Source organism: Camelus ferus, chromosome 8 (assembly GCF_009834535.1).
Source record: "Camelus ferus isolate YT-003-E chromosome 8, BCGSAC_Cfer_1.0, whole genome shotgun sequence".
In the NCBI taxonomy this organism is placed as follows: domain Eukaryota; kingdom Metazoa; phylum Chordata; class Mammalia; order Artiodactyla; family Camelidae; genus Camelus; species Camelus ferus.
Genome location: NC_045703.1, coordinates 18,562,771 through 18,582,839, shown reverse-complemented (window position 1 = coordinate 18,582,839; position 20,069 = coordinate 18,562,771). Strand labels below are relative to the sequence as shown.

The following is a 20,069-nucleotide window of genomic DNA, read 5'->3' as shown; positions in this document are numbered from 1 at the left end:
TGAGTCTAAGTAGATGGTGATAAAGGTTGATTGATAAGGTTGTTGTACTGGAATCATCATCCCATAAAAGAAAAATGACTACATAAATAAGAGTTAACTGTCATACACTGTAGAAGCAATGAGTGAAGTAACTGGTGTAGATGCCAATTCTTCCATCTCTGGCTGTATGACCTTGGGTTTATCACTTAATCACTCTGAATCTCATGGGGAGAATACAAACACTTAACCCAGAAGGATGTCATGATGATAAAATCACATAATACACAAAGGTTACTGGTACCAGTTGCTCAATAAGTACTTATTGTGGGAATGTAAATTGGTGCAGCCACTGTGGAGGGGCCTTAAAAAAGCTAAAAGTAGAGTTACCTACCATATGATGCAGCAATTCCACTCTTAGGCATACATCCAAGAAAGATGAAAACTCTAATTTGAAAAGATACATGCACCCCAGTGCTCATGGCAGCACTATTTACAATAGCCAAGACATGGAAGCAACCTAAGTGTCAATCGACAGGTGAACTGATAGAGAAGATGTGATACACACACACACACACACACTCTCTCTCACACAATGGAATATTACCCAGCCATAAAAAGGATGAAATAATGCCATTTCCCTCAAACATGGATGGACCTAGAGATGTTCAAACTAAATTAAGTCAGACAAAGAAAGACAAATATATGATATCACTCATATGTTGAATCTAAAAATGATACAAATGAATTTATTTACAAAACAGAATCGTCTGTTTCTATAGCACAGCTATAAAAAATAAAATTATGGTTACCGGGGGGAAAGTTGGAGAGGTTTAAATTAGGAGTTTGGGATTAACAGATACATGCTATTATATATAAAATAGATACACAAGGACCTACTGTATAGCACAATGGAATATATATATAGAATATATATATATATAGAAGAATATTCTATATATATATATATTTCTGAATCACTTTGCTGTACACCTGAAACTAACACACTGTAAATCAACTATATTTCACTTAAAAAATAAAAATGTTTCAATTGCTTGTTGAATTAATTAATTACCTAATTAACACATATAAAAAGTTTGATACACTGGCCCCCCAAATATCTAATAAATATTAGCTACGATTATTTTTATTAACAATTCACACTTAATGGCTTGTAGTACCTTGGTCAAGACACCAGGTGGCATGAGATAATAAAAATTGTCACCTTATAATGAATGCTCTTCAGAATACAATTTTACAATGATTTGCACACTACATTTGTTCATGAAAGGTAGAGATTCAGATTTCCTAAGTCAACATACAAGTTTCATTTGTAATTACTTAATTAAACAGAATATGAAAACGAATATATGTATACAAAAATAAATGATTCTTAAAAAAACACATACAAATTTCAAAATGCCTTTGTTAGTTCATCTTCTGGCAACAATTTCACTTCAACATTTCTGAGTATCTGCCCTTGCCTCTGCCCAGTAATAACAAGCCAAGCCCAAACATCACAGGCGTTATTTTACTTTATCCTCAACTCTCCTTGAGGGTAGGTATTAACTCTACAGAGGAGAAAACTGAAACTGGGGCAAAAATGGGATTCAAAGTGTAGTTTACCTAAAAATTAAGTATGGGCTAGTCAAAATGCCTCACCTGTACAGTAACCCTGGGAGTTATATACCTCACATTATAATTTAACTGTCTTTCATATTTACTTCTAAGTCTTTCATGTCTTCACCAACAGAAATTAACACCACCCCACAGAAACAACTCTGGGATGTTCATGAGACTGCGTTTCTTGTCCCACAAGCGGACAGTTAACCTGGACAATGATTATTTCATTAAAGGCACAAGTATGTGTGGCCAGTGGGTGTTCTCAAGATGATACTTTGTGTGGGTCTGTGTGTGTTGGGGGGGCATCCTTAATTGAACTTGTACACATTTAAAGAAAATAATAATTTTAAATGTTCGGTGTTAAAAAGAAAAAGAAATGGGATTCAAACCAAGGCTTTGACAGAAATGCTTTTAAAATTTATCTTACTTGCTCTTCCATAGGTCCTTCACTTCTCTAAAGAAGTGTGAATAAAGAAGTAACTAAAGTAACTCTTTTTCAAGCAAAATAAAAGAAGCAACCTCCAAGTTTGTTATGCTTTATAAGCTTGCATATAGAAGTACAGTATTAAATGTAACAGGCATACTGTGAAGAATTTTTCATTGAAAGTTATTAATAATGCAAAATAGTTATATAATACTCTTATGTAAGAGTCTTAAAATAACTTCGTGGTTTACAAAAACAGTACTATATAGTGGACAGGCATCACAATTTTCCATTTATAACTGAAAGAACACAGCACATCTGGGGATAAGTCATTTAATCAAAGTCACTACCTCCAAACCCATCTTGAAATCAATTTTAGAGTACACATATGCTTGGCTCCCCAGACCAAAGAAAGTAATATTTATTTACTCATTCTTTCAACAAATATTTACTGAATACCGTTTCTTCTTGTTCAGATGATGCTGTAACCTAACTGTGTGGTTCCAGAACGGTCACCAGTGTCTGTCATCCCGTGGAAGAAGCATTCCCAGACCTTAATAAGGTCCTGTCCTGGGGCCATGGAATGGGAGGACAGGGATATGGGACAGTTACTGCTAATTCCTTCTTCGGATGTGGTTCACCAACCAACATCAACCTCCTCTCCAATTTTAAAAACCTCTGTGCAGAAATGTCCATTCTTTGGAAATATGTGTAAGCTAGGACAGATAAAGAAAAGCCATTCCAGAGCCCATTCTGCAACCCAGCTACAGTATGTAACACAAACTAGCAAGAAATAACAAATTGAAAGGCTATGGCAGTGTTTCTCAGTGTGGTCCCTGACGACTGCATCATTATCAGCTAGAATGCAATTCAATATATGGAGTCCTAGGCTCTACTCCCAACCTACAGAGACAATAGTACCTCCTGGGTTAGTGTCTGGAAATCCACACTGCATTTTTAACAGGCTGGTTGGGTGACTGTGGTTAAAAAAAAATTTTTTTTTAAAGTTTGAAAATTAAATATTGGAGATTTCTTGTGGCCAAGAGAATCAAGGAGAGCTCTATGAAGGGAGTGTCAGCAGAGCAGGGCCTTGAATGTAGGGAAAGAACATTCCAGTTAGGAAAGCAGTAGCCTGAGCAGAGACAAAGCAGAGTGTAAGAACAGATGGGGCAAAGGATACATGACAGTCCTGAATAAGAAATAAAGTGGGAACGGTCCGTAGGTTCAGGTCAGAAGACTGTAAATGCCACGCGAGGGAGTGTGGCCTTCAGAGTTGGGGCGTGAGTTACAGCAAGAGCCCTGCTGAGAAGCAACAATGGCCTGATCCAGGTGTAATGAGGTCCCGTTACACCGGCCCAGTCCACTGGCGTCTTTTCACAATTCCCTTAAATAAACTCAAAGGAGGGCTTCCTTTTGTTCAAAAGAACCATAAAATATTAGAGAAAACAAAATACTATTGGGCGGAGGGCAACAACGGAGCAGCCATGAGAGCCGGGCCCAGTCACCAAACGTGAGTGACTGCCTCATGCTGTGCTGGTGCCGACCGGCCAGGCTCGCCTGTCTACCAGGGCCAGGTGACCTGTCCTTTCAGCTTCTTTCTCACTCACGGATGAACACTGGACTTCAGAAATGGTGATGGCTCCCCAGCGGAAATACGCTTATTGTACTGTGAGTGGCCTCCACACATTAGCCCAGCGCTACAGCCCCTCCCCACTCAGGCTGCCACCAAGGCAGGCCTGCTCGCCATTGTCAAGGTGCCAGCCAAAAGCATGCTCGAGGAGTTTGACGGCACTCGAGCCCGGTCTCTCCCTGAGGCCATCATGAACCCCCCAGAACCCTGTGCTACTGTGGCACCGAGCATTTTACCTCAACCCCAGGCCCAGGCTCTGGCCCACCAGCAGGCCCAGACCCTGGCCGACGCCCCTCCCCAGAGGCTGCGGCACCCTCAGGGTATCCCGCCACTCCAGGCGCCGTCCCACCCTCAGAGTTTCCAGCAGCCTCAGGGCCTGGGCCACCCTAAGCCCATGCCCAAACCCAGGGCCTGGGCCACCCTCAGGCCCTGTCTCACAGGGTCTCCAGCATCCCCCCACCCCCTTGCTGTATGGAGGCCGGAAGATGCCAGACTCAGATGCCCCCTTGAATGTGACCAGATCTACTTCAACCATCGCCCTTTCAATGGCGGCCACCCTGCAGCAGAGCCAGCCCCTGGACCTGAGCTGCATCGTGCAGCTGATCAACCAGGTTTGCCAGACGAGGGCAGGCATCAGCACTGCCTCCGTGTGTGAGGGCCAGTTGGCCGACCCCAGCCCCAGTAGTCACAGTCTGCTTATCAATGCAAACACTCAGGTGTCGACCCACAGCGTCCCCACACCAGTGCCTTATGTGTGGTCGGTCCCATGGAGCACACCCACACAGCCGCGTTGCCCACTGCAGGCCCTGTCAACCTGCCCACGGGCATCTCTCGAGCCCCTACTGGCTACCTAAAAACCTTAAGCCAGGTGCCTAGAACCAGCAACAGCTGGCCCCCCTACAACAGATATGCGGTGAGGCCAGTGGGACGCCGGCCCCTGGCCTGACAGGCAAGCACGCGGCAGGACGGGAGTTGGCAGGGCCTGGCTTTGTGGGCAAGGCCCCTGACTACCCGCAGGAACTCTGCCTGGCACAGTCCTTCCATCTGAAGCCACCCTGGAGAAGCCAACCCCATCCCCACTGTCAACGGCCTGGCAGCCCTACTGGCCTACCCCAATGGTCACTACTTCCAACCCCTGTGGAACAACGTTCTGGCCACTCCCAAGAGCAACAGCTCAGGGTCTCACGACCTCGCCGTGCGGTTCCACGGTGGACATCCTGCAGGCACACCCTTCGACTGTGCGGGGGCTGCTGGGGCCCACCACCGAGCAGTGGCCTGGGGCGGTCCAGTGGCAAGCCAGAACAGCTTGATGCAAACGGTGGATTACCTAAGTGGGGATGTTCAGCAGGCCTGCTTCCGAGAACAGAGCCTGGCCATGCTGAGCAAGGCCCACCGAGCCCCCGGCAACCGAGCCCTGATCCTGTAGATAGTCAGAGTCTTCACATTCAGCACCCGGGGTATAGAGAGGTAGCTCCGGTGCCCTCCCCGAGCTCCACGTCATACATCACCCTCCTAGGTTTAGTCTCACTTTTGTGTAATTGGATAGTTTCAAAGTTTCACTGCTCCAATGTGATCATTCTTAGATGTTGAAGGAAGGGAATTTGGTGGGATCTAATTGAGGACAGAGGGGGACCCTCTGTGCCCTCATCCTCCTTTCTACCAGCCCCAGCAACTTGCGGGTTTATGTTGGAACCTAATCCCAACCCCAGACTTTTCTCTCTGATGGCCCGCATATCAGTCAAGCCCCCCTACCCCGGCCGTTTTCCACCAGCCTCTCTTGTTTCCTGGCTGTTCCCCTTAGGACTGAGGTGTGCGCCAAGGGAAGGGCCCCAGGTGAGGTAGCTGTAGGTGCCCACTAGGCCTCTCCCTGTCTGTCTGTCTGTCTCCCTTTCTTTTGGGGACTAAGAAGCCAGACTTCCCAAGTGCTCTGGAAGCTAATTTCTTATTTACCCAAAGACCTCAAGTCAAAACTGTCCTAGTCTGCAACTCCTCCCAGCCCCTCTCCTTTCCTCAAGGCTTTATTTTACAACTGCATGGATCCCAGAGCCACTGCACCTGTCCTCGCCACCCTTGAAGCACAATTGTCCTGGCCATAGCTTTGAGACAGGAGGGGGGAAAAAGCCTGTCTTGGCATTGATGTCTTGGTTCCTGACTCCCCTCCCAGCCCTAGAGAAATGCTGTGACCATCCAGCATGCCCGAGATCTTCCCCACTGTTGTCTTACCTGCTGCCCTCCTCCCCCAGCCTCCAAAAGAGCAAAACCAAACAACCAAAAAATCTTACTTGAGGAATTAGGTCGTAGATAAGGGATGATCACATTGGAGTTTGGAATTTTAAACAGTGAAAAAAATCTTAAATGCACTTGGTTCTCCATATACTGGCTAAGAATATTGTTGTACACTGTTGAACGTCCTGTTTCTGTATGAATGTAGTGTGGGTTTGAGTAGCGTTGTGTGTGATTGGCACTCCACAGGGGCAGTCACCCTCTAGTCACCTTTCACAGCCCCTCAGTTTAGTGAAGAAAGAAAGAAAGAAAGAAAGAAAGAAAGAAAGAAAGAAAGAAAGAAAGAAAGAAAGAAAGAAGAAAGAAAGGAAGGAAGGAAGGAAGGAAGGAAGGAAGGAAGGAAGGAAGGAAGGAAGGAAGGAGGGAAGGGGGGAAGGGGGGAAGGGGGGAAGGGGGGAAGGGGGGAAGGGGGAAGGGAAGGAAGGAAGGAAGGAAGGAAGGAAGGAAGGAAGGAAGGAAGGAAACACAAAGTCTTAAGCTCTTTGAATTTTCCCCTTACCCAATAAGCATGGTTCTAACAGCTGGAGATGGGCCTCTATGGGAAACAGCCCCTCCAGCTCCTGTCCTGTTCTCGACCCTCATCCACTCTGTGCTCAATCTGTCTCATTCCCCAGGGACAGTTAGTTGGCTAGAAATTTAAAACTTTTCTGTAACATTAAACTTAGATTATGTTTTGTTGTAATGTTTTGCACCCTTCTGTTCAGGATGCAAAGTTGGACTCTTTTTTGTTTTAACCACATGAGCCCTACCCTTTCCTCTTGTCTCTGAGGAATGTGAGCTGATGTTCTTAAGATTCGGGGGTTTGTTTACTATACTGTCCAGAAATTCTCTAGTGATCTGAAGCAATGTGACTGAAGACTAGTTTTTAAATTATGTGTTGGCAAGATGCCTTATATTTAAAAAGAGAAAAAAAGAAAAGGAAAGGAAAAAAAAAGCCTGATTGTGTTATGCCAAATGACAGCAACATGAAGTCCCAATTTATTGTTCCCAATTGTTTTCCTGCCATCTATGAACACTGGTACCTCCCTGTCCCTGAGCGCCCAGGAGCACCTGCGGCTTCTGGTGTGATGCCTTCTCCCAGTGTGTTGGCCACCATCTCACCCCTGGGCCCCTTCCCTGTTCTGGCTTCTCTGAGTTAAACTGAAAGAACTCCACTGTCTCCCCTTCTCCCTTGGCTTTGTCTCCAAACCAGATTTTTTTTCTATAACTTTTTCCAATACCTCTCCCCAAAAAGTGAGCTGCCATTTTAGGAAATTGGACCAGACACCAACTTAGGGGGTTAAAATCAAACCTCAAACCCATCTCTTCCTACGTAGGGGTGCAAGTCTCTGAAGCACTCACTCCCACCCTTAGTCCGCATGGAAAATGTACTGTGACTCCTTGCCCCCACCCCCTGCTGCCCTCGTCTTTGCTGTGAGATGTTCCCTAGTTCACCCTGAGCCCCTCTCTCCCTCTGCCAACCAACTCCCAACCAACTAAGGGTCCAAGCCAGGCCTCCTATCCACACTACCTGCTTCCATCCCGCACTGCCCTAGAAAACACCTGGATTTCCCCCACTGTCCACATACCGTAACATTCATTCTCCACCTCCCTCATCTTCTCACCTGTGGTGGTTTATGGGTGTGATGGGGTTTTTAAGATTATCATAAGCCAGTAAAAAGAAAAAACTCAAAAAAAAAAAAAAAGACATTATTGAGTATGGTGGTTTTCAAACTAAGATCTGCAAAATCTGGTGGCATGGAAGAGGCCAGGAAAGGAGGGCTCTGTGTCTCCCCACTTTCTTAACCAGAAATTAACTTTGAGTTTGAAGAAAAAAGTGTCAGCTCCACTTTAGATGGTTGGCTGGTACAACTGTTCTAGACAGAAGTCTCTTTCTCCTTAGAGTTAAAAACAAAGTACCCACTAAATGTAAGTAAACAAAGAAACTCATTTGGGCAAAAATGGTGAGGTGGCAGAAAATCCAGCTCTTTTAGAAGTGGTTGAGCTAGATCAGTGGTATTAATGTTTTAAAATCATTTAAAACAATAAAAGTGCATAAAAGCACTTTCCATGGAAAATATTATATAGTTATAGTTGCAATTATATATATTTTTAAAATATATGTATAAAGCAGTTTACTTAAACTGAAGAATTTTAAGCTACTCTAGTTAAACAAGGCAAGAAGACTCAAACTGATAAGTGCTGACCTTAAGCTGGCGTTGGCTTCTCACAAGCAGTCACAGCGGATCAAGACGTCACATAGGGTCAGTTAAAAGAAGCAAGTCAACAGAAACAAACAAACGGGGGTTAGCCATGGTGACACTCCTCCTCATATCTAGCTGGCCCCTGCCCAGACATAACCACCCCTGAAACTGTCATCTTAAAGAAAGTAAGAAGTGACATTCTTTTCTCTAGCCTCTTCCCAGCACTCATCTTTCTAGACTGAAGTGGAACATTTGGTACTATTGACCAACCATTTTTCCTTCTCTACTCTGCCATTTCTGTTTGCCCTACCACTCTGTTCTTTCCTTCAGAGGTTCCCCTTCCTCCTTTCACCCTTCTCACTGTAAGTGTCCTTCCCAGTCCTGTCCTTGGGTTTCTACTTCTGTCTCTCACAGATCTCACCTCTTCCCACCATCACTCCAAAACCAGTGGTAATGGGAGCGCTTCTGGAAGGTCTGCTGCGTACCAAAGAGTGGCAAGTTCTTTACAAGTATATTCCCTGACCTTCAGAGGAACTCTGTTATTTAGAAGCAATTCTTATCACTCTTGAATAAATAAACTGAGGCCCAGGTGGATTCAAACCCAGGTAAGCTTGACCCCAAGGCCTGACCTTTTCCCCTGCTGTCCATGATAATTGTCACGTGAAGTCCAAACATTACCTACAACAGGGTGGAACCGACAAAGATAACAGCCACACAGATCACTCAACAGAAAGGAAAGTTCAGAAATAGTCCCAGGCATATAGAAGAGGTGGGATATGATACAGGGGGTATTGCCAATCGGTGAGGGAAAAAATGAGTTTTCCAACAAATGATATTTCGACATGAAAATTTGAATACCTACTTCATTCCATGTATCAAAATTCCAATTGGATTAAGATTTTTAAATGTCAAAAACCAAACTGTAAATATTTACCTATATTTTCTTTACATATTTTATATATTTATTCTTGCTCTCTGTGTTTACTTGTATTTTCCAGGTACACATTTGTCTAATGGAGAGGAGGGGAAGGACTTTCAATACATGCCACTAAAAGTGGGAAACATAAATGAATTAGTGAGCAACTTGGTTACCAAAAACATCCAACTTTCACAGGCCGAAATGAAACCTCTTAAGCCCATAGCTCTGGGCCTGTGTTTCCACCTCTCTGCTGTCCATGCTGCTGTCTTCTATGTCTGCTTATAGTTTGCTATCTCTCCATCACCATCTTACTATAATTAAGTAGGAGGAATTTCTCTGACTTAATATTCAACACTTCACCTAACTGCAGCTGTGACCTCAGGTATGCCAAACTTTCTAGAGCTCAATTCCTCTTCTCATAAGTGGAGAGTGTTGACCTAGAAAATTTCTGAGGTCTTTTCCATTCTAAAATTATGATTCTAGGGGTTCAGGTTTTTTTGAGCATGAGCACCTGTTCTCCTTGCTTGTCCCTGTGATAAACCTTTCTTTGCTCCAAAAACTTCAATAAAGTAATGATTCTCTTTTTCACATCTTCGATTTCTTCTGCTGCATTTTGAGGGAGACAATTAAATAACCATCTTTCTCTTCCTGAATTTAGAACCAATTAAGAAACAAAACACATTAGAGAGATAAATGGTAGCCAAAGGAAGAACTTTCTTACTAATAGTATTGAGTTTGAAAATATGGCTTGAATCCATGGCCACATGAGCTTGCTAACACTCTCCCCCCCTCCCCCACCCCCACCCCCAACACAGATTTAGACTTATCCACCAAAGGTTGAGCTTGACCATGGTCCCCCACCCTCCTTGCCCCACAAGCGGAGAAGGAAAATAAAACAGAGAATGTCAGATTGAGCTACACACATTCACTTCCTCCTCCCAACCTCCCCAGAGGTACGTATATAAACCTAGTGGAAGTCCCAGCACCTGAAACCATGAAGAAATGGGGAAGTACTCTCTTACTCCAATAGAAAGTTATTCCTCTCCCTCTGCCTCCACTTATTTCTCCATATTTATTTTTATTGAAGTATAGTCAGTTTACAATGTTGTGTCAATTCCTGATGTACAGCATAATGTTTCAGACATATATATATACATACATATATTTGTTTTCATATTCTTTTTCATAGGTTACTCTAAGATATTGAAAATAGTTCCCTGTGGGGGAAGAAACTTATTGTATATCTAGTTTATATATAGTGGTTAGCATCTGCAAGTCTCAGACTCCCAATTTATCCCTTCCCACCCCCTTTTCCCCCTGGTAACCATAAGTTTGTTTTCTATGTCTGTGTGAGTCTGTTTCTGTTTTGTAAATAAGTTAATTTGTCCTTTTTTTTTAGATTCCACATATGAATGATATCATGTGGTATTTTTCTTTCTTTTTCTGGCTTACTTCACTTAGAATGACGATCTGCAGGTCCATCCATGTTGCTGCAAATGGCATTATTTTATTTTTTATGACTGAGTAATATCCCATTGATTAAATATACCACAACGTCTTTACTCAGTCATCTGTAGATGGACACTTAGGTTGTTTCCATGTCTTGGTTATTGTATCCATATTTCTTGATTACTGGCCTAGTTCAGAGTCCTCTCTATCTCATTAAGGAAAAAATTATAATCTCTAAATTGATCTCCCCATCTCTGGCCCTTGCACCATCTTATCTATTCTGAGCACCACTTCCAGATTCATCTTCCAAAATTATGCCATAATCATGGGATTGCCACACAAAATCCGAATTCAAAATCAGGAAACATGGACTTTAATCCTTGTTCTTTTCCTAATTAGATATATGACCCCGGGCAAGTCATTTTCCTAAGTTTGGGGCATCCTCATCCACAGCATGGCAAGACTGTCCCTTCCTATTCTACAAAATTAACTCAACTTTCAGTGTTCAGTGAATGTACCTAGAGTATAAACCCATTAGCGTGGTATATATGGCTCTATATACAATTGACTAATGATTTACAGAATTTGTTCCCAGAACTTTGTAGGGGAGTCTGTCTTTTCTAGCAAAACAGATCTCTAAAACATGTAGTCCATTATTATTCTGTGCTACTCCTTTATCTGGAAGGTACCTCCCCACTCCCAAGATTGCTTCTCCAGAGGCTGTACATTATAGAAGATCCAGCAAAATCAACATTTCTTTTCCAAGCCTTTTTGGATCTTCTCAGCCAGAAGTGCTATCACCTTCAGATCTAGGTTGGACCTATATCTGTCCTACATCCACCTGTGTCAGGGAAATGTACTGCTCCCTGAATAGCCATGCCTTCCTCCCACTTTCCCTGAAGCTAGATGGAGCCTTGTAACTAGTTCTAGACAGTGTATGTGATGTGTAACAGAGAAACATCCTATTTCTGGGCCAAATGACCTTCCTGTTTTCTCTTTCCCAGTTGTGGCAATCTAAACTGTGTTTAGATGTCTGTTTCACAAGACCTTGGGACGTGAAAGAGATGGAGGATGGCTTGATTAAGCAAGTGAGCTTTGTTACCACAGCATCACTCAGCCTGTTCTAATTCAACACCTGAAAGAAAGCTGAGGGTCACATGGCCAACAACTGTTTCTTCAGTGGTACACAGAGATTTCCATAGCACAGTGCTAGCAGGGTACCAACGCTCACTATATCTTTTTACTTACAATTAATCATTGGGGGAGTGTATAGCTCAGTGGTAGAGTGCATGGCTAGCCTGCATGAGATCCTGGGTTCAATGCCTAGTATCTCTGTTAAAAAAATAAATAAATAAAAATAAATAAACCTAATTACCTCCCCCCCAAATTTTTTAAATTTATAATTAATCATTATAATAGTCTATGAGAATATTAGTTATCATTTATTAAGTTATCTTACAAATTATATATTATATTACAATTATGTCCCTATTATTACATTGTTTATAATAAACGCAAAAGTGTTTCTTATATTTTTAAATTATTTTTACCCAAAGATCAGCTTTTCATTTAATGCTTAGAAGACGTAATTGAATTTCTGCTATAAGCAATAGGGCAGTGACTCAAGTAGGGAGTTCCAGTCTTTTAGAAATTGCACCCTTTCTCCTTGTTTGTTGGATTTCATGACATTTTGACCACTTCCTAAAAATATAAGTGACTTTAAAACAAGGAGGCTCAGAGATGAATACAGCTGAGGCTCCGAGAGTCTAGGGGACCTGTCTGAGTTCACATGGGCAGAGCAAGGTGAGGCACTGCTTCCAGGGTAAAACAGCCTTGCTCAGGAAAGGAACCTGGGGAGCTTTGGAAATGACCCTTTTTTTTTTGCCTTCTGCACACATCCTCTTCAAGGATTACCCCTTTTCATTTTCTTTTAAATTATACGTATAAAATATTTCAAGAATACAACCAAAATTAGAGTTAATGATTCAATGGACCCCCATTTATCCATGACTCAGATCCAACAACTATCAAGATTTTGCCTGCTTGCTTCATTTATTGTTAAATTTTATAATATATTTATATTTTCTTACAAAATTGTGTTGTCATTGTCACACAACAAATTTTGTTTGTTTTGTTTTTTGTCTTTGTTTTTTTTGTGTGCGTGCTTTTTTATTGAAGTATTGTCAGTTTACAATGTTGTGTTGATTTCTGGTGTACAGCATAATGTTTCAGTCATACATGAACATACATATATTCATTTTCATATTCTTTTGCATTATAGGTTACTACAAGATATTGAATATAGTTTCCTGTGCTCTACAGAAGAAACTCACACAACAATTTTTTTAAATTCCTGCAGTGACTTTTTAAAAAATTTAAATTATTGGAAAAAATTAATTTTGCTGAGGAAATTCTTGTGAAAACTTGAGATGCCTTCAAATTCAAAAAAGCACAGATAACAACTGTTGGGTGTCCCTGACAGCTTTCAGGACTTGCAAGTGGCATCATCCAGTGACAGGGGGCACAGGACAGTCAGCCTACCAGTTCTCACTCCAAACAAAAACACCCACTCCCAGAATGAAAGATTGTCTCTGGGGGGCAGAGGTGGGGGTGGGGGAGGGGTTGGCTCAATTGTAGAACAAATCCTTAGCATGCATGAGGTCCTGGGTTCATTCCCCAGTACCTCCATTAAATCAATCAGTCAATCAATCTAATTACCTCCTCCCATCAAAAAATTTTAAAAAATAATAAAAAAAAAAATAAAATAGTTAGACCAAAAAATTAGAAAAAAGAAAGAAAGAAAGATTATCTCTGCTCCTCGACACCAAAGCCTCTTCCTTTAGAGATCTGGCAGGAGGCTTTTTGTTCCAAAGATAAGGTAAGTGAGATTAGAATAGGAGAAGATGTGTAAGTTTGCTGAGATTTGAGGAAGCTAGACTGTCCCCAAATCTTTGAAGTACAGAGAAGCTGGTGTTGGTGTCACTTACTGTTCTAAGTGTTTGATAGTCTAAGTGTATTTTAGGGGGGAGGTTATGTGTGTCTGTTGTTATAAGTTTTGCTTTGTGTGGAAAAGGGAATTAGAAAACAGCAGAGGGTGATTGGAAAGACTTCAATCAGCAGACTGAAACTGTGACAATCAGGGACCTGTGTGGTATCCCTCACAGGGCTCCTAGTACATTACCTGTTATCTTTGATTTAAAAAAAAAAAAGAAAGAGCCTACTATAAGCCGTGACTTACAAGCCATGTAGTCCTGGGGGAGCCATCCATCCCTAAGTGTTGGTTTCACCACCTAGGAAATCAGGAGACAAGCCTCCTCTCATTCGTGTTAGTACAGCAAGGACTGGAGAAAATGTGTACAAAGGGAACTTGGTGGAAATTTTCCTGTAAGGACAAGATTGTAGTAGGTGGAATATGATTCCAGGGACTTCACCAGGGTTCCCAGCTTATCCCTGTGGTCCAATCTGAGAGTAGGCGAGACTCCTGTCCACCTCTCTTCTTGTCTATTTCTGATCATAACATTTCAGGAGGGCAACAACTTAGTCCTGGGTCACTTAGAAAGCATAATCAGGAGAAGGGAGCAAGGGACGTCGGGTGGGGGCTCCATCTTCACGCAGGAGAGCATTTCTTTGATCTCAGTGTCTGAGACAAGCCTAAGTGCCAAGCCTGAGACCCCAGTGGCAAAATCTCAAGTGCAAATTAAAAACAAAAAGCTGCACTGAGAGAAGAGAAATTGCACATTGCCCCGTTTCTCTAAAAAGCATGTGTATTATTTTTAAACTTGTGTGCGATTAGAAATTGTTGAAGCTCTTTGCTTAATCTGGATAAATCACTGATGTTTTTTATTCCCAGAAAGAATCTGTGATGGCTTCACCAGTCTTGGGGGTAAGAGAGAGGATGTTAGAATGTATCCTTTTTTGCCATCTCTAGGGAGAGAGCCAGTCATCAGTGACAGCGAGGTGCACAGGGAAAGGGGTGCCCTTGAAGCTGAAGCCTTTCCTACCCGTGAACCTCCGCGTTACTCCATCCCCTGAGCTGGGCACGGCTTGAGCTTTGTCCCAGCCGCGCATCTTACAAATACACCAGCTGGCAGCCCGGGGATTTCACCACAACATAAGCAAGCACAGCCAAGACTAACAATGAGAAGAGAGAATGCTTCTTATCAGAAGATCAAGTCCTGTTTTGCCCATGAAAGCAACTGACTAGGAGTTGAAAGGCCGCCTGGGTGGCGATGCTTAATTTTTCCTTTAAACTCAGAGAGACTGCATCTTGCACTTGATTCCGTCTTGGTAGAAGCTGACACCAATTTCTGATCCCTAGATTGAAGCTTGTTCTGTAGCTTGGAGGATTCATGGAATTTTCCTCTTGATTCAGGGAGCAATTCAGATTGGGGTAACTTCTATCATCATTCACAGCCCAGAAACCCTTTGTTAACACAACTTCAGCCCAATTACCTGTGCAGTACTAAGTTTATGAAAGACAAACATTGGTTTTTTTTTTTTTGCTTTTTTTTTTTCATAGTTCTGATTTTAGGTTTCTAAAAGCATTTTACTTTAAAATAATTTCAGATTCACACAAAGTTGTGAAAGTCATACAAAGAATTCCCATACACTTTCCACTCGGATTCTTGAAATGTTAGCATCTTAAATAACCACGGTACAATGATCAAAAACAGAAAATTAATATTGCTAAGATCTGTTACCTAATCTGTAGACCTCATTCAGTTTTGCTAATTGTCCCACTAATATCCTTGTTCTTATACAGGTTCTAACTCAAGAGAGGCTCACGCTTGTACAGGCATCTCCTGCTTTTTAAAAGTTCTCTTTACGCCACTTCACTTTTATGAAAGACATGCATTAGAACTTGTTCTCTCTAACCAAAAGAAATCCGAAGAGGATTTTCACTTTTACAAAAAAAGGCAAAAAGAAAAATAGCATTCAGAGTTTGTTTTGCAGTGAGCATTTGTAGGGACAGTGTGAACTCAGCAGAGAGTGGCGCCGCCAAGCTCCTTCCTGGGAAACTACACTCATCACCTGGGCATCAAGCCGCCATAGCTTTGAACTGTGTCTGTGAGCATCGGTGCTTCATCTGTATTACATTGTTCCCCCCTCAGCAATATGTGTTCATAGGTAATTGCTTCTTCCCTTTATGCCATTTCAGCTTATGGAAGGTTTCACTGGAACCCTCTACTTTTGGATAGCAGGATAAACGGGTATTTAGTTGTCATGCTGCCTAATTAACCTAGATTCTATACCAGAGGTTGGCAAACTTGTTCTGTAAAGGACAAGACAGTAAATATTTTAAGTTCTGCAGGCCAAATGGTCTTTATTAGAACTATTCCACTTGACCAAAAGTAGCCACAGATGAGACGTGAAGTGGGCGTGGCGGGGTTCCACTATAACTTTATAGAAAAGCCAGCAGCCAGCTAGATGGACGGGCTAGCGAATGGGCTTTTCCATTCTAGACCACTGGGTCTCAGAGTGGTCCCCAGACCACTAGCATGTGTATCACAGAGGAACTTGTTAGATATGCAAAATTTCAGGCCTTTTCCTAGACCTGTGAATCGGAAATTGAGGGGGAGGGATGGGAAGCACCCATCTGTGTGTTAGCATATTCTCCCACGTATTTAGGATGAATGCTAAAGTTCTAGAACACTGATTTAGACAACTCCTCTGTCTTTGTCTTTGAAGACCTTAACACTTGAAGAGTATAAGTCAGTCTGTTATTTGGTAGGACATCCCTCGGTTTGAGTTTGATTCAGGGTTTGTTCATGTTTAAATTCAGGTTATGCATTTTTGGGTGAGGATGACACAGAGGTGATATTGCTTCCTCCTCCTGGGGGTTATCAGAAGGCACATGGTATCAATTTTTTTTTGAAATATATATATATATATATATTTTTTACATGCTATCAATTTGTCTATTTACTGTTGAGGCTAACTTTGATCATTGGTTAAAGTGTCTGCCAAGTGTCTGCACTGTAAGGTTACCATTTTTCTCTTTGTATCTAATAAGTATCTTGAACTATGTAAACACTTTCATGTGCTAATTTTAGTATCTATTGATGATTCTTGCCTAAAACAGTAATTACTGTGGTTTTTGACAAATTTATTTTTTTATTTTCATCATTCTTTCTATACTTATTACTTAGAATTCCACTTTAATAAATAGCTTTCCCTTGTCCTTCATTCAATTATTTACTCAGTGGTTTACTTACATCAGCATGGAACACAGATTCTTGTTTGATTCACGGGTTATCATTCATTACTATCATTACACAGTTACATTACCACATTGACTACATTGCATTATCACAATCCATTAATTGTGTTGCTTCAGTTGGCTCAGATTTAGCCACTATGAGCCCCTTCAAGTAGGTGCTATCTCTTTTGGCAGGTCCCCATCACATTTTTTTTTACCCCTATCACATTTTGAGGCTTGAGAATTTACATTCTGCATTCCACTTCCCTAGTGACGGGGGTTCAGGGAATGTGGGCCACTCTTAGCTGTTCATAAATAAAATAATGATAATGAGATTAACATATTTAAGAAAAAAGTTGAAGAAAAATCATCATAAGGTGAACTCAGCTTTATAAGTATGTCCATGAAAGACTATCTTCCCAATGTTCTGAATTCATGATTCATTTGTAACTGGATGCAAAGATTTAGATTTAAACTAGTCTCCCAAGTATGTGAGAAGATGACCCAGGGCTACAGAGAGATGATCATCATTAAAGCCAGAATTCAACAATTTCACCTCTATCTCCTTAAGTATCAAACTAGAATCTCCTTTGAAATTTTCCATGATGAAATACAGGTTTTACACCCCATACTGGTTGTAGCTATAACGGACCTAGATTTTTCTGTCTTGACATCTTTGGAATTAAACAATATATGTGTTATCCAAAACAAATAATAGCATTTTTCAGAGAGGTAGGTAAAATCTGGATTCAATAAGAGAGACTGTGTTCTATCCACCTTTGTGACTTAACCCTGACATTTCTGAGGGCAGAATTTCCAGCCAAAGTCTGAAGGTGGTAAGTGGGGTATGTGCTTCAGGTCCACAGTGAAGCAAGATGCTGTCCCAGCTCTTATCGATTGCTCCAGAAAGCTCAGACTGCACAGTCAAACACCTACTTCTGAGTGGTTATGATATGGGCTACAGGTCAGTAAGCATGAGTGACAAAATGCAGCACAGGTAGGAAGGACCACACAATCTAATCTTTTATCATTCAGGTCATTGGAATTGTTGGCAATAACAGTTAGTTCTGCATTTACTTACTGTGTATTTATTGAGCACCTACTGGGTTCAAGGTCCTGAGCTAGGTTCCACTGGGAACCAGGTTCTATGAGACACTTCAGAAGGATCATTCCTAAGGATTAGATAAGTATTCCTCTTAAAGAAAAATAAAATGCAATGAAAAGGCTGAGGAATGGAACACCCACACACAAACAAGAAATTGCTAAGGCAATTAAGAGGTGCCTCTCCATTAGAGTTTCTCTTTTCATAATTCAGTAAGCAAACAGTTTCTTTAGAAATTGGTTTTGCAGGGAAAACCTCAAGCTACTAAAAATAACATTAGATTTTATAATCAATTACTAATGATACACAGTATGATTTCATTTATATAAAGTTCTTAAATAAGCACAATTAATAGATTTTAAAAATCAGAAGAGATAGCGGTAGTGAGGATGTAGTAGGGTCTGTTGCTGTGTAGCAAATTACCTTAAATTTAGCAGCTCACAGTAACAGACATTTATTATCAGATAGTTTCTATGGGTCAGAAATTTGGGAGTGCTGGAGCCCATTGGATCTGGTTCAGGGTCAGTGAAATAGGTAACTGGCCAGGTCTGCAGTCATCTGAAGGCTGGACCAGGGCTGCTGATTGTCCTCTCAGATAGCTCATTGTAATATTAACATGGTAAATAACACTCCCACAGGCACCATGACAGCTTTGAGATTGACCATAAAAGGTCAAAAAGTGGGCAGTGGCCCAATTCCTGGGAATCCCAGCCCCTTCCTCGGGGGTAGTTGGAATGGTCCTCCCACTTGTAGGCCTATGAAGCTGCCAAGTTCATAAAAACTAGCAAAACTGCACCTCTTGGCTACCTCTCTTGCTCCCTCATCTATGGGAGTATGTATCTACTTTTACTTTAACCTGAGCACCCAAGCTCCACACTTCTTAGCCTTTCTCTTATCTTTTGAAAGAGACTTGTCAACTGAAATAAATGCATGACCTAAAAATTGAGAGTTAGGTTTTATTTGGCAGACATTTCTGAGGACTCCAACCCCTTGGAGCCCAGGATGACAGCCTCTCAGATGCTCTGAGGGACTGCTCCAAAGAGGTAGGGGAGGAGCTAGGATATATAGGAGCTTTACAACAAAGACCAGGTAGATGGAACATTAAAAGATTACTTGTTAACTAAAGAAAACCAGGTATCTCAAGTTAAAGAACTTAACACTTTTTCTACCTATGGGAGGAAGCAAACATTTGGGCTCATTGAATTCATTCCTTTGACAAGCACCTAGTTATCTAGGGCCAGTATCCTGTCCTTTCTTATTCTGAGTCCCCTCAGGGTGCACCATTGTGAGTGGCTGCAGAGGCCGGGCTGCAGGCTTGTCTTCACTGGGGGTGGCGGCGGCCACTGATGACTTGATGGCTTCAGCGTTCTTTGTTTACTGATATGGTTTGCAGTATTTTTCATTCACAGCCTATACTCCACAGTATGTATCTTTCTAAATAAACTACCTGTACTCAACTGTGGCTCACTCTTGAATTCTTTGCTGCACAAAGCCAAGGATCCACACTTGGCGGGGCACATCCCAGGGACTCAACTGAGACTTGGGACATGGCCCTCCTCATGCCCCACATTTGTTTTTCCTGATATCATGGCACCCAACTTGGGGTGTTTAAATAAAGAAGTAGATGAGCAACGGCTGTCTGTTCCAAAGCTCTTCCTTCCAGGGTCCTGAAGGTACCCAGTGCTGCTACAGTGATTCCAGGCAAAAGGGCATGTTTGCCCTTACAAAATTACCTGCCACACCTGCCCTAATTCCCTTAAAGGTCTTTAAGAATTGAGACTAAAAGGCTTAAAATACCAAAACCTGGGAGAATGAACATGTTCGCTCTTAGGAATAACTTTTGAAATGTAAGCAATGGTCTCAGATCTTTCTCTGCATTGAGGAAGAGCCTGAGAAACTAGAAAGAAGAAGGAAGCTGAGGGGAAAGGGAGAGCTTGACCCTGAAGAATAGTAAACTAAAAGCAAGGGCTTCAGACAAATGCTTCCTGGCATTTCACCAGGACTTAGCTGATCTGGATTCCTAAGAACAGATCAAACTATGGTGCAAGGGATCCTAACTGGCTGGTTTGCTCAGGTCTGAGCCATTACCCGACACTGAGAAGTTTCCCCGTTATGACACGTTCAGTGCCAAAACCAGGGGAGGTCAGCACATCACAATTCAGAATGGTTGGACCCAAGCCATTGGTCACCCTCAGCTTCTCACTCAAGCAATGTAGTTGTGTCCGAGAATCTAGGGTTGAAAAACAGTCCAACCAAGAAACACGATACCCTGTCCTGCAGT

At 42.0% G+C, this 20,069-nt stretch overlaps 1 pseudogene; it reads left to right on the top strand.

Annotated features, from left to right (window-relative positions):
• Positions 1–3,198: 3,198 nt before the first annotated feature.
• On the top strand, positions 3,199–5,243 carry LOC102515843 (annotated as a pseudogene).
• The last annotated feature ends 14,826 nt before the right edge of the window (positions 5,244–20,069 follow it).